At 41.3% G+C, this 15,263-nt stretch overlaps 1 long non-coding RNA gene across 1 annotated transcript in view; it reads left to right on the top strand.

Moving 5' to 3' along the window:
* The window catches only part of LOC126946807 (uncharacterized), a 343,776-nt gene that overhangs the window by 9,314 nt on the left and 319,199 nt on the right, over positions 1–15,263 (top strand). The gene's annotated exons all lie outside the window — the stretch shown is intronic.

The following is a 15,263-nucleotide window of genomic DNA, read 5'->3' as shown; positions in this document are numbered from 1 at the left end:
AGCTTAGAGTTGAAAGTTCTTAGACAACATCTGAAGTTCTTAGAGATAATCAATAAAATTGATATATTTTTAGCCAGGCTAATAAGGAAAAGAAGAAAGAAGACACAAATTACCAGTATGAAGAATGACAGGGGTGACATAACTACAGATTCTCCAAATATTACAAGAATACTAAGGTAATATTATGAACAACAACTTTTTGCCAATAAATTTGACAACTTAGATGAAATGGAAAATTTTTTGAAAGACACAAAACACATAAACTCACTCAGGAAGAACAGGCACTATGAATAACCCTCTATTTAAAAAATGACTTTGTGGCTAAAAACCTTTCTACAAACATAACTTCAGTGTCAGATGACTTTATTGGTAAATTCTACAAAATATTTCAAGAAGAAATAATACCAATTCTAAACAAACTGTTCCAGAAAATTGTAAAGGAAGAAATATTTCCCTTTTCATTTTAGCTAAGTTTATTACTAGCATTACCCTGATAACAAAAAAGGAAAAAGATGTTATGAGAAAACTACAGATCAGTATCCCTTATAAACATCTATGCTAAAATTTTAGCAAATCAAATCTAACAATATAGAAAAAGGAGGATGCACCCATGATCAAGTGGGGTTTATCCCAGCAAGGCAAAGTCAGCTTAACATTTGAAAATCAAGCAATGTAATTTGCCATATTAATAAACAAAAGAAGGGAAAAAACATATGATTATCTCAGTAGATGCAGAAAAAGCACTTGACAAAATCCAATATCCTTTTTTTTGTGTGTGTGTTGTTGTACTTTAAGTTCTAGGGTACATGTGCACAACGTGCAGGTTTGTTACATATGTATACATGTGCCATGTTGGTGTGCTGCACCCATTAACTCATCATTTACATTAGGTATATCTCCTAATGCTATCCCTCCCCCCGCCTCCCCACAATAGGACCCGGTGTGTGATGTTCCCCTTCCTATGTGCAAGTGATCTCATTGCCCAATTCCCACCTATGAGTGAGAACATGCGGTATTTGGTTTTCTGTTCTTGCAATAGTTTGCTTAGAATGATGGTTTCCAGCTGCATCCATGTCCCCACAAAGGACACGAACTCATCCTTTTTTATGGCTGCATAGTATTCCATGGTGTATATGGGCCATATTTTCTTAATCCAGTCTGTCACTGATGGACATTTGGGTTGATTCCAAGTCTTTGCTATTGTGAATCGTGCCGCAATAAACATACGTGTGCATGTGTCTTTATAGCAGCATGACTTATAATTCTTTGGGTATATCCCCAGGAAAAACTCTCAACAAACTAGGAATAGAAGGAAACATTCTTAACTTGAAAAGGAGTATTATGAAAAACCCACAGTTAACATAACATGTAACGGTTGACTACTGAATTCTTTCCCCCTAAGATCAGGAGATAAACAAAAATGTCTGCCCTTATTTGATATTTTACTGGAAGTTCTAGCCAGTGCAATGAGGCGAGAAAATGAAATAAGAGGCATCTAGATTTAAAAAGGAAGAAGTAAAATTGTCTTCATTTGTAGATAACATGATCATGTATATAGAAAATCCAGGAGGATCTACAAGAAATCTACTAGAACTAATAGATAACATTAGCAAGGTTTCTGGGTACAAAATTAATATATACAAGTCAGCTTTATTTCTATATGCTAGCAACAAACAATTGGAAACTGAAATTTAGAAACAATACTGTTTACAATTCAATGAGAGAAAAAATAGTCTTTTCAACAAACGGTGCTGGGACAAGTGGATATCCACAAGCAAAACAATGAAGTTGATCTCCTTCCCTACATCACACATAAAAATTTACTCAAAATAGAGCATAGACTTAAACGTAAGAGGTCAAACTATAAAAGTCTTAGAACATAGGTATAAATCTGTGTGCTCTTAGATTAGTTTTTTCTTAGATACAACACCAAAAGCACCAAGGAAAATGTAGATAAATTCCACTTCATCAAAATGAAGAACTTTTGTGTATCAAAGAACATTATAAAGAAAGTGAAAAAGAAAAAAGACAACCCATGGAATAAGAGAAAAAATTGCAAATCTTATATCTGATAAGGGCCTAGTATCCAAAACATGTAATTAACTCTTACAACTCAACAATAAAAGGACAAATAACCCAATCAAAAAGTGGGCAAAGGCTCATTTCTGCAAAGGAGATATACAAATGACCAACAAGTACATAAAACATCATTAGTCATAAGGGAAATGAAAAATCAAAACCACAAGGAAATACTACTTCACACACACTAGAATGGCTATAATAAAAACAAAAACAGAAATAAGTATTTGGATAGGATATAGAGAAATTGGAACCCTCACACATTGCTGGTGGGAATGGAAAGTGGTACTGTTGCTATGGAAAACAGTTTAGCAGTTCTTCAAATGGTTAAACATAGAGTTATCATATGGCCTAAGTAAATATTTGTAGGTATATTCCTGAGAGAATTGAAGATATACATCCACACAAAAATATGTACACAAGTGTTCATAGAGCATTATTCATAATAGTTGAAAATAAAAACAACCCAAATATCCATCAACTGATAAATGGATAGATAAAATGTGATATATCCAAACAATTGGATATGATTTGGCAGTAAAAGGGGATAAATTTCTCATACATGCCACAACATGGATGAACCTTGAAAGCATTATGCTGGTGAAAGAAGCCAGACACAAAAGGCCAATATTGTATGACTCCATTCATACGAGTGCTCAGAAAAGGCAAATCTGTAGGGACAGAAAGAAGGTTAGTGGTTGCCAGGGGATGGAAGGGTAGGGGAATGGGAAGTGACTGGTAATGGATATGGAGTTTCTTTCTGGGGTAATAAAAATGTTCTAATATTATATTACGGTGGTGGTTGCACGACTCTGTAACTATACTAAAAACCATTGAATTGTACCCTTTAAACTGGTGAATTGTATGGTATGTGAATGATATCTCAATAAAGTTGTTAAAATAATTCAATACTAAGAAAACCAACCAATAAAAAATGGACTAAATATTTGAACAGACAATTCACCAAATAAGATATCTGGATGGCAAATAAACACATATAAAGATGCTTAACCTCATTAACTATTAGGGAGACAAAAATTAAAACCACAGTGAGATATCACTACAGATCTATTCGAATGGCTAAAGTTAAAAAGACTGACCGAAGTACTATTCCGATTATGTGAGGTAGTAGAGTAGTTACCGTCATAGAGATAGAAAGTAGAATGGTGGTTGCCAGGGACTGGGGAAGGTGCAAATGGAAAGTTAATGTTTAATGGGTACAGAGTTTCAGTTTGGAAAGGTGTAAAAGATCTGGAGATGGATGGTGGTAATGGTTGCAGAGCAATGTAAATATACTTAATGCCAATAAAATATAAACTTAACAACAGTTAAAATTTGTTATGTGTAATTACCTACATTTAAAAAATACATGAATGAGGTCTTCTTAAAAATGTCTAAATGGTAAATTTGTTATATATACATTTCACCACAATAAAGAAAACAAACAAAAGACTGACCATACCAAGTGTTGGTGAGGATATGGAGGAACTGGAATTCTCCTACTCTACTGGTGAGAATGTTAAATGGTATAACCATTTTGAAAAATGGTTTGGTAGTTTTATAAAAGTTAAACACACATCTACCATATGGCTTAGCATTCCATTCCTAGGTATTTACCCAAGGGAAATGAAAGACTTTGTCCATACAGAGACTTGTATATGAATGCTCATAGCAGTTTTATTGGCAATAGCCAACAACTAGAAAAAGAAACCATCCATGTGCATCAACAGGTGAATGAATAAACAAAATATGGTGGAAACCACTCAGCAATTCAAAAGTAATGACCTGCTGATACACAAAACACTGTTAATACATACAACAGCAGGAATAAATCCCAAAATAATTTTTCTGTGTGAAAGAAGCCAGCAAAAAAGAGTACATATTGTGTTACTCTGTTTATTAAAAATTCTAGAAAATGCAAACTATATATTAACAAGAAAACCTTCCCTCCAGCCCCTCCCCTCTCCTCCATCCCCAGGTGACTGCTTGAAAGCATTATCCCCAAGTGATTGCTTGGAGATGGAGCAGAGGGGAGGGGCTGGATGGAGAGTTTACAAAGAGGTGGGAGGAAACTGTAGGGATTGATGAAAACTTGATAGTGGTGATGGTTTCATAACAGTATGTATATGTAAAAACTTAGCAAATTGTACACTTTTGTACACGGCATGAAACTTGTGCAGGCATTGTATGTCAATTATACCTCTATAGTGCTATAAACAAAAAAGGAGGATGTCTTTGAACAGATAAACTTCAAGGTCCTTTCCAGCTTCAATTCTGTGGTAACTATTAGAGAAAATTATCCCAAAGCCTGCTACTGAAGTAGTCCTTTGTACTGGGATGCCCAAATCATTGAGACAAAACTGAGGATTTTGCTTGGATTATGCGTAGACATGCTCCTGTTATTCACCTCTCTGGGGCTATGTAGACAGAACCTCAAAAGCCAGTGGGACAGAGTAGGGAAGCACACCACCAAACCAGTGGAAAGACATCCAGGTCAGAGGAGGAAACTGGGGAAATGACAGCCTAATGAGCACTCCTATTTCCAGTTTCTTTGTCTATGATTCAGAGGATCGGCTCGCCCTGAACATTCCAGACCAGTGAGGCATCTCAGGGCCATGAATGCATAGATATCCCAGGGGATAAAACAATGGAAGACAAGATGGAAATAAGAAATGGCCTTTTTAGGTCTCTTGACCCAAATGCAAGGAGCTAAGAGGATATGGAGGAAGAGGTGGAAGTATCCCTTTCCTGCAGGAAAGGAGATTATGACTTGATGGGGTCTAGGGAAATCAAATGTAAGAAACCAAAGACCTGGAATGTCAAGCCTCCTGGGATGTTTTTTTAGATGGACGTGCTAGAGAAGCAAGAGGAAGGAGGTGATACCACCTCCCCCGCACCCCGCCCCCAGCCCTGCCAACCTCTCCGCCTGCTGCTAACAGTGAAAGCCAAGAAGACCAGGAAGTGGAAGAACGCAAAGCCAAGAGGCACACTTCAAAGCCATTTGTCAGCTGGGCAGTGCCTTAAGCAAGTGCCACGGCTGACAGATCACTTTATGGGAAGCACCAGTCAAGAGGGAGCCAGCCCAGGAGGCTGTCACCCTATCCTCAGCTTGCACCTGGGTCAGATGCTTTAAAGGAAGACAATCAAAATCCTAAATACCCGAGGTGACTCCTGGCAATATTTACACCTGAGCAGAATGGCATTTTCTTCTTGATCCCAGAGGGTGATAAGTTATAAGCTTCAAGCCTAAAGCAGGGGAATTGAATGTTCTTGTAATTTTATCCTACATAGCAGAGCCACAGAAACTCTTCTTATCCAGAGGAATGTAGACCTCAAGTATCCTTCCCCGCTTTCACCCTTGTTCCTCCTGCTAACCCTAAGCTGTGCACAGTGCACTTCCCATTCCCCCAGAAGGCTGGTTACATTGGCCAGTATTGTAATAATTCCTCCAATTAGTAAGGCATTTCATGGTTTATAAAGCTCCTTCCCTTTCATTCTCTTGTTTGGACTCTTATTCAACCCTGGGAGAGAAACATTGTTTTCTCATTTTTTAGGAAAAGAACTTGAGGGACCAAAGCACAGATGTTCAGACCTATTCATTCATTCATTAATTCATTTATGTATTCATTCAGAAAATGACTGAACACCTACTATGAGTTAGATACTGGCTAGATGCTGAGGACACAGTCATGAAACCAGACAGCCATGGCCCCTGCCCTTATGGAGCTCAGTCTAGTTGGACAGTGAGGGGTGGATGGGGTGAGCCAGACATTAATTGAACACTAACTGAATTGTGAACTATGAGAAGCGATTACAGGGGAATTTCAGCCAGTCTGAGGGCCAAAGAAAACATCTCTTGAGGAGTGATTTGACATTAGAGATGAGCTGATGGATGATAGGCGTTAGCCAGAAGATGGGGCAGAGAATCGTTCAGTAGGAGGAAAAAGTATTGGGAAGGCACTGTGACAGGAGGGACATGGCATTGCAGACCGAAAGAGGATGAGAGGCAAGAGAAGAGGCTGGCGAGGTGGGTAGGGGCTAGATTATGCAGGGCCTCGCATGCCATGGTTAAGAGTTTGGTCTTGGTCCTAAGAGCCATGAGCCACAGAAGGTTTTCAAGCCAACTGGCATAACCATTCTGGTTGCTATGGAGAACGATGTGTGAGGAATGACAGGGCTGGAACAAGAATAGGGCAGCAGAAACATAGAGAAGTGTAGATTTGACAGCTATTTGGAGGTTAAATTGGCAGAAAGTTCATGCTCTGTTGATTCCAGCATGCCAGAAATGTAAATGGAGGTAGTGGGGTGTAATGGATTGAATAGTAGCCCCCCAAAAGATATGTCTATGTCCTAACCCCTGGAACCTGTAAATTTGACACCTCATTTGAAAATGGTCTTTGCAGGTGTAAAAAGGTTAAGGAACTCAAGAGAGATCATACTGGATTATCCAGGTGAGCCCTAAATCCAATGCTGACAATCTTTATAAGAGTGAGGCAGTCATGCCTATAATCCCAGCACTTTGGGAGGTCAAGGTGGGAGGATCACTTGAGTCCAGGAGTTTGAGAACAGCCTGGGTAACATGGCAAGACCCGTCTTTACAAAAATAAAATAAAAAATAATAAATCAGCTGGTTGTGGTGGTGCCTGTAGCTCCAGCTGCTGAGGAGGCTGAGCCAGGGGCATTTCTTGAGGCCAGAAGTTCTAGGTTATGGTGAGCTATCATCACGCCACTGCACTCCAGCCTGAGTAACGAACGGAGTGAGACCCTAGTGAGGCAGAAGGATATCACATAGACAAAAGGGTCAGGTCATGTGAAGATGAAGATGGAGGCAGAGATCGGAGGGATGCAGCCCTAAGTCAAAGAATGCCTGGAGCCACCAGGGGATGAAAGAGGCAAGGAAGAATTCTCCCTTACACTTTCATTTTCTTTTCATTTATTTTTAATTGACAAATGATAATTGTGCATGTTTATAGGGTACAATGTGAGGCTTTGATCTATGCATACATTGTAGAAAGATTCAATCAAACTAATTTACATGTCTATCACTTCACTAATTTATCATAAACTTCTCACCCTAGAGATTTCTTGATTTCATATTTCTGGCTTCCAGAAGTGAGAAGAAATAAACTTCTGTTGCTTTAAGCCACCAAGTTTGTGGTAATTTGTCATAGCATCCCTGAGAAATTAACACATAGAGTTTTGCTTTAAGATGGCTAGTTTTCTTTCTTTTTTCTCCAAAAGTGTTACATTTTAAATTTTAGTACAATATTTGACTCTCTCTATGTGTATGGGAAATGTATGAAAGTCAAAAAGTGAGAACCTCAAAAGATCTCAGTCTGTGGCCATGGTTAGGATTCAGGTGGTGATGGGTGTCAATCCAAACTTGAGTTTGGGATAGAACAAAGCTGACCTCATTATCTCTCTGACTTTGACCTTATTATCCCAGAACTCTAAGCCCATAACGGAACTGGTCATAGACTCAATACCTTGTCCTCAACAGTCTTTGCCCTGGCTCTGCAAACAAAGGTGCCAGATTTGAGACATATAATATCCTTCAAGATATAAGCCCAGATAATATTAACCAGCAAAGCAAGAGGAAGAAAGGTTCAATGGACTTTGGAGATAAACCTGCTCCTTTGGGAGTGGCTATCCTAGCTCACAGGGCCTTGCTGCTTAAGGAAGGCATTCACATGCCTCCCCTGGGAGACCAGGGTATTTATAGACTGTAGGAGAGAGGAAGGATGGAGGCTCCTGGGAGACGTCATAGAGGATGTGCAGAGGAAATGAAACTGCTCTGAAAGACAAACAGGAGGAACGGGGACCTGTGTGGCTATGGGAGAGGATCAGAAGGAATTAAGCAGGATGTAGGGAAAAGGGGGTAATTCTGTGGAGCTGGGCCGGGCTGGGCTGGGTGCAGGAATAGAAGAACAGTTCTTCACCTCGGAGAATCTCTCTTAGGACTTATTCAGCTAATAAACTGTGAACCCTTCAAAGACATCTGAAATATAGCTGATTATCTGAATTCCATTGACATAACATTTTTCAGGTACTTGGGTATTGTGTCAAGGAAGGCATATCTGTGGGAACCCCTGGTGTTCCTTAAATATATCGTACGATCTGAGAAGGTATGTAGTTTGCAAAGAAGTTGGAAGAAACAGAAAAATGGAATAAGCATTTCCAGGGCACTTGGAGCCCATGTGGCTGTGGCTGAAAGGTGCCCTATGGAAGGAATTAGCATGCAGAGACTTGAATATAGTATTAAACACTTGAGATGTGAATAGAGATAATGTGGTTATGCTGCAAAGTGGCTACTTCTCTAATTTTTGCAAATGTGATACCTTGTGATGGCTAGTATTTGACTCTGTGTGCTTGGGAAGAAGGCAAGTGTGAAAGACAAGATCTTGGTCTGTGGCCAGGCTTAGGACCTAGCTGGTGATCACAATTAAGAGGCATTGGACATCAAGACAAGAATCATACAGTTAGCTGAAAAAGAAACCCCAGCAAAGTCCAACAAAGAGATTACTCCCTCAAAATGATCATTAGGGTCTTTTGATTCACAGAGTAAATTTCCAGGCTGAGTTTCACATAATGAACGTCATGTCCTCTGATTTAAATCGTCTCACACCCAGAATGGGAAAGTGAATTCATGAATATGGCTTAAGCATCTACTACTCTATGGCAAGCATTGTGCTGGCTGCTCTGGTGGTTATAAATGAGTTAGAAAGCTCAACTCTAGCCATTAGTATCAGAAAGACAAATACTCAGTAATGAGAGAGTGAAAAATTCATGTTCTCTGGTGGTGGTTAACTGAGCAAAGATAATTTGTCATGAAGCTAGTTAGTGAGGCATCAACTAGCAGCTGGCCTGTGCTTTTTTTCCCCCAAGTTCCTGTTAAGTAGCTTCAGAGGCAGGGTAAGCTTTGAAGCTCTTCATAAATACTTTTTCCCGATGTTGCTGCTACTGAACTTCTTTTGCTCATTAATTTAGCTTATGTCTTAAGGAACAAATTAGATGAGTGACAATGGAAGACTCATTCTGAGATGCTCCAAAAGGGCTGGCCTGTGGAATAAGAATCCTGTGCCTAACCACAGTCATTTTGTTGTGCCTTTGCAGCCAGCTAGGGCACTGCTTGGCCAGTGAGCACTACTCCTATCCTGGGAAGACACAGAAGGAAAAACAGGAGTTGGGATTTAGTTGAACCTAGGCTCTGTCCTGACTTTGCCACCAGCTTTCTGTGTAGCTTGGGGTAAGTCGCTTTTCCTTTCTGGACCTCAGTTTCTCCATCTGCATGATGAGGGGTTGGGGCTCTTGCTGTTGTGAAATCTCTCTGATGGCTGGCCAGGTTGATCCTTCTTCAGATGTCCTCTCCCCACTCTACTTTTTGCATTACTCCAGTAAAAACAACTACTACACAATGAGGGGAGGGAAGATGGTCACCTCTTTGTGTATGTCTATTAGCTGTTAGTGTTGACCCATCTAAGAACCTGTTGGACAAGTTGTGATGATTTTGCCCAAATAAAGACACTTGATATGGATCATAAACCTAGAGCAATTATTAATATGAATATACAATTCCTTCTTTCATTCAACAAACATTTATTGAGTATTTGCTTTGGGCAACAGCACTGCTGGTGAGAATATAAAAATGAATGAGACATAGTGTTACTATGTCATATTAGTCAGATATACACAAATACCCATGGGAATATGTAACATTTACACAATGCTTCCCTTACTATAAGAACAAAACTCAGTCAAATACTTTATAGGTATTGATTCTTTTAATCTTTTCAATAACAATGGGAGCTAGGTGCTAGCCCTTTTTTCAGATGAGGCATCTAAGGCTCAGAAAGTTTAACAATTTGCTCAAAGTAACCTATGTAGTAAGAGACAGAGCTGCCTTATTCCGGAACCCATGTGCTTACCCACTATGTGCTTCATGGCTTCCTAATTCAAGACAGTATGAGTTAGGTGCTAGAAGTTCAAATAAAGTGATAGGTGGACCCAAAAAGTGAGAAACTGCTTCTTGATGTTCAGTGAGGGAAGAGTGTGACTTTTGAGGTTAGGCAGTGATATAGTTTGGTTCTGTGTCCCCACCCAAATCTCATCTTGAATTGTAATCCCCACATGTTGAGGGAGGGACCTGGTGGGAGGTGATTTGATCATGGGGTCCTTTCCTCCATGCTGTTCTCATAATAGTGAGTGAGTTCTCATAAGATCTGATGGTTTAAAAGTGTTTGGCAGTTCCCCCTCCCTCTGTCTCTCTCCTGCTGCCATGTAAGATGTGTCTGGCTTCTCCTTTGCCTTCCACCATAATTGTAAGTCTCCCGAAGCCTCCCCAGCCATGTGAAACTGTGAGTCAATTAAAACTCTTTTCTTTATAAATTACCCAGTCTCATGAGAGCTCTGCCCCCATGATCCAGTCACCTCCCACCAGACACCACCTCCAACACTGGGGATTATAATTCTACATGAGATTTGGTGGGGAAACAGATCCAAACCATATCAGAGCCTTTTCTTCCTCATCAGTTTCAGAAGGCCAGAGGACAGACCCAAAGGTGGGGGGAGAGGCAGGTCAGGAAGAGGAGAAAACTAACATCGAATGAGCAGCTACCATGGGCTGGGGACTATGCTAAGTACTTTACATACATTATCTCATTTAATCTCCCAACCATAAGGTCTTTGTCCATTCCTGTTGCTATAACAGAATACTCGAGACTGGGTAATTATAAATAATCCAAATTTATTTATTACAGTTGTGGAGGATGGGAAGTCTGAGATCAAGGCGCTGGCAGTTTCTGTGTCTGGTGAGGGCCCAGTCTCTGCTTACTAGATGGTGTCTTGAATGCTGCTTCCTCTGGAGGGTACAAACACCATGTCCTCATATGACAGAAGGGACGGAAGGGCAAAAAGGGAACTAGGGTGCCCCTTCCAACTTCTTTTACAAGACCACTAATTCATTCATGAGGGTGCAGCCCTCATGACTTAATCAATCTCAAAAGGCCCTTCCTCTTAACACATCACCTTGGGCTTTTAATTTCAACATATGAGGCAGGGCGCGGTGGCTCACACCTGTAATCCCAGCACTTTGGGAGGTTGAGGCGGGGAGATCACTTGAGGTCAGGAGTTCGGGACCAGCCTGACCAACATGGAGAAACCCCCTCTCTACTAAAAATACAAAAAATTAACTGGGTGTGGTGGCACAAGCTCGTAATCCCAGCTACTCGGGAGGCTGAGGCAGGAGAATCGCTTGAACCTGGGTGGCAGAGGTTATGGTGAGCCAAGATCATGCCATTGCACTCTAGCCTGGGCAACAAGAGTGAAACTGTCTCAAAAAAAAAATTTTTTTTCAACATATGAATTTTGGAGGGACACATAAAAAATTAGGTACCATTATTATCCTCATTTAACAGAGGAAAAAACTGAGCCTCCGAGAAGCTAAATAATTTGCCCAAGGTCACACAGCTAACAAATGGGATTGAGGGACAGGATTTGAATTCAGTTATGTGAAACTCCAAAAGTTGAGTTCTTTGTAATGCCTCACACTGTTTAACCCACAAAAGAGGTGGGTGAGTCAACTGAACAGCAGTGGCTGGTGGTGGCATAGGACAATAAGCAGAACTGAATAGCGTGTGCATAGCTCTGATGAGGGGGACAAGTCATACTTTGAACTCACATAAGTCAGTTATCTCATTTCTGTCCCCAACAATGCACTGAGTCCTGCCCTTGCCTCCAGGATTGTCCCTCACCTTGACTGGAAACAGTCCTGCTGCTGACCACAGGTCCTGAGCCCCAAATGCAGCAACGCTTCCAGCAACTTCACAGCTACTTGCTCCTCAGGGCAGGAGAGTGTGGACAGTTTCATGTACCTCCTTCCCACCTCCAGAGAAATACCTTGAAACAGTGGTCCCAACATTTTTGGCATCGGGGGCTGTTTTCATGGAAGACAACTTTTCCATGAACTAGGGTTAGGAGGGATGGTTTCAGGATGACTCAAGCGCATTGCAGTTACTGTGCACTTTATTTCTATTATTATTTTGTTGTAACATATAATGAAATAATGCTACAACTTGCCATAATGTAGAATCAGTGCGAGCCCTGAGTTTGTTTTCCTGCAAATGGATGGTCCCATCTGGGGGTGATGAGAGACAGTGACAGATCACGAGGCATTAGATTCTCATGAAGAACATGCAACCTAGATCCCTCACATGTGCAGTTTACAGTACGGTTCATGCTCCTATGACAATGTAATGCCACCGCTGATCTGACAGAAGGTGGAGCTCAGGTGGTAATGGGAGCAATGTAGAGCGGCTGTAAATACAGATGACGCTTCACTGGCCCATCTGCTGCTCACCTCCTGCTGTGAGACCTGGTTCCTAATAGGCCAGGGAGCCATAATGGTCCATGGCCCAGGGATTGGAGACTTATGCCTTAAAACATTTATTCTGCTGATATTCATTCAATAGTATCATCCTGAACAAAAGACAGCACAGAGTTGGGCCAACAGTTACTTACTTACCTGACAGGCAGTTGTGAAGTATCAATTATGTGCCAGGCATTGTGCTACCTGCTATCACAGCAGTGACCTTAAAGTCTGGCAAATAGATACAGATAATCAAAAACTGGCCATTTCAATCTGATATTAAGATATCTGGGAGCCTACAAGGGGTTGACAGTGGGCAATCAGAGCTGTGTTCCTTGCCTCTTAAGCCTTGACCCCTGAATGGATATGGTGGTGATGGGTCCTCTCTGCAGAATTACAGCAGGCTCATAGAGCACAGTGTGCAGATGCAAAAGCGCTCCCAATGCACCGTGAGAGCATCTACCAATGAAAGGTACAGCCATAGCTGTTATGGAGAGGGCAAAGTTGCCGTGGGCAAGAGTGTCCTGAGAAAGAAAGATGAAATCTTGGATCTGGGACTACAAAAACAGATGTGGCCAGGCATGGTGACTCACACTTGCAATCCCAGCACTTTGGGAGGCCGAGATGGGAGGACTGCTTGAGACCAGGAGTTTAAGACCAGCCTGAGAAACACAGTAAGACTCAGTCTCTACAAAAAACAAAAATAAATTTAAAAATTAGCCTGGTATGGTGGTGCATGTCTGCAGTCCCAGCTACTTGGGAAGCTGAGGTGGGAGGATCACTTGAGCCTAGAAGTTTGAGCTTGCTTTGAGCTGTGATCACACTACTGCACTTCAGCCTAGGGTAACAGAGCAAGACCCTGCCTCTAAAAAAAAAAAAGGATGTAATTTGGTTAAATGAAGGAAGGATTCAATTAAAAAATGATTATTCCAGGTGTCAGATATTTAAATCTTACTGTAAACGCATGCCTTCAGCTTGGCTTGAATTTCTATTGGTTTGCTTTTATGTTTTTTTCCCTCACCTTGTACATTTTGAAGGCGAGGTAGGGTGGGAATATGGACTATAGAAAAAAGAAGAATGAATGAGTGCTCTATCCAATAGAACTTTCTTCAATGATTGAAGATTCTATTCTGTGCTGTCCAATACAGTAGCCACTAGCCACATATGGGCAATTGAAGCATGGTCAGTGGAACTGAGGAACTGAATTTTAAACTTCACTGGAAATGTGGTTAGTAGCTATTGTATTGGAAAGCGCTATGTGTTCTAACCACTTAGCAATATGCCATACACACCCTAGTAAATGTGCAATTAAATATGAATGCTTCTTTTAACCTAGTTATGGGGGACACTTATTTGGGTGTGCATGGGCTTGTCCAATCAAGGATTGGAGCACCAAGGTTCCTAAAAACAACTCTGCAAGGGCTTATTCTTAATTTGCACAGTACCTTCAGGCACATTATCTCACTTAGTCCCATAACAACTTTGAAGTGGGTAGAGCAGAGATTATCACCTCCATGAACCCCAGTGAGTTGAGGTGATGATGGCAAGGCCTTATAGCAAATGAGGGTGGAGACTAGAAGCCAGATGTTCTCCTCCTGGTTAGAAAACGCTTTCCAGCCAGGCATGGTGGCTAACGCCTGTAATCCCAACGCTTTGGGAGGCGGAGGCGGGTGGATCATCTGAGGTCAGGAGTTAGAGACCAGCCTGACCAACATGGTGAAACCCCGTCTCTACTAAAAATTTATACAAAATTAGTCGGGCGTAGTGGCGCATGCCTGTAATTCCAGCTACTCAGGCTAAGGCAGAAGAATTGCTTGAACCCAGGAGGCAGAGGTTGCAGTGAGCCGAGATAGCACCATCGCACTCCAGCCTGAGCAACAGAGCAAAACTCCGTCTCAAAAAAGAAAAAAAAAAAGAGAGAGAGAGAGAGAGAGAGCGAGAAAAAGAAAAGAAAAGAAAAAGAAAGAAAACTCTTTCCAGGGGAACAGTGAAGGGAGAATGGTCTCCTGCTACCCATGCCTGCTACTCATATCCTGGGTCTCAAGGATGAAGAGGGGTACCATGCTTCACACGCTTTTTTTTACTTGAGTGTGGTTAATGGGCCATAGGCTATTAATGGGAACCTTATCTTATTCCCTTCCTGCTACCTGAATTTAGGCAGTAAAGATGTTTTTGAAAATTTCATTCATATATTCAAAATTATGTATTGAGTACCAGTCATGTCATAGTCACTGTTCTAGGTCTGGGGACACAGCTGTGAACAAAGCAAAGATCCCTCCCTTATGGAGGTAACCCTTCTGGCGGAGCTAGACTGATAATAAATACATTGTGTATATATAGGATTTTTGTAACATTTCAAAAATATTTTAAATATGCCGTGGTCTCTCATGTCTTTTATGGCACACATGCACCCTGTCCAATGTATCTTTTGTGTAAATCTGGACTTACACTTCAAGCAAACTGCCTAGCTTGCTGAAAGGTGGAGACACCTTTCGATTCAGTCTTTTAATATGTGTTGAGTGCCACCTATGTGCAGAGCAAGATATTGGGGACTTTGGAGAGATCCAGAAGAGTGAGAAGACAGTATCCTACCTTAGGGGGTTCCCAGTCCAATGAGGGAGGCAGCCCCATGCCTTGGGAGCTCCCAAGCTACAGAAGGAGCTAACAGTCCAGTCTGGAAAGGCAAACAACTTCAGGACCCGCTTCTAAACCGGAATCCCAAGTACACCCAAAATGAATCCAGCCTTGACTGTGTGGAGCTGGGTAAACCATCTGCCTCTTATCATGATGGGGAACTAGAATGAGGACAGCTCCAGGGAAC

Source organism: Macaca thibetana, chromosome X (genome assembly GCF_024542745.1).
Source record: "Macaca thibetana thibetana isolate TM-01 chromosome X, ASM2454274v1, whole genome shotgun sequence".
NCBI classification, from domain to species: domain Eukaryota; kingdom Metazoa; phylum Chordata; class Mammalia; order Primates; family Cercopithecidae; genus Macaca; species Macaca thibetana.
The sequence above is the reverse complement of the archived record's forward strand: the minus strand, read 5'-3'. Positions and strand labels throughout refer to the sequence as shown.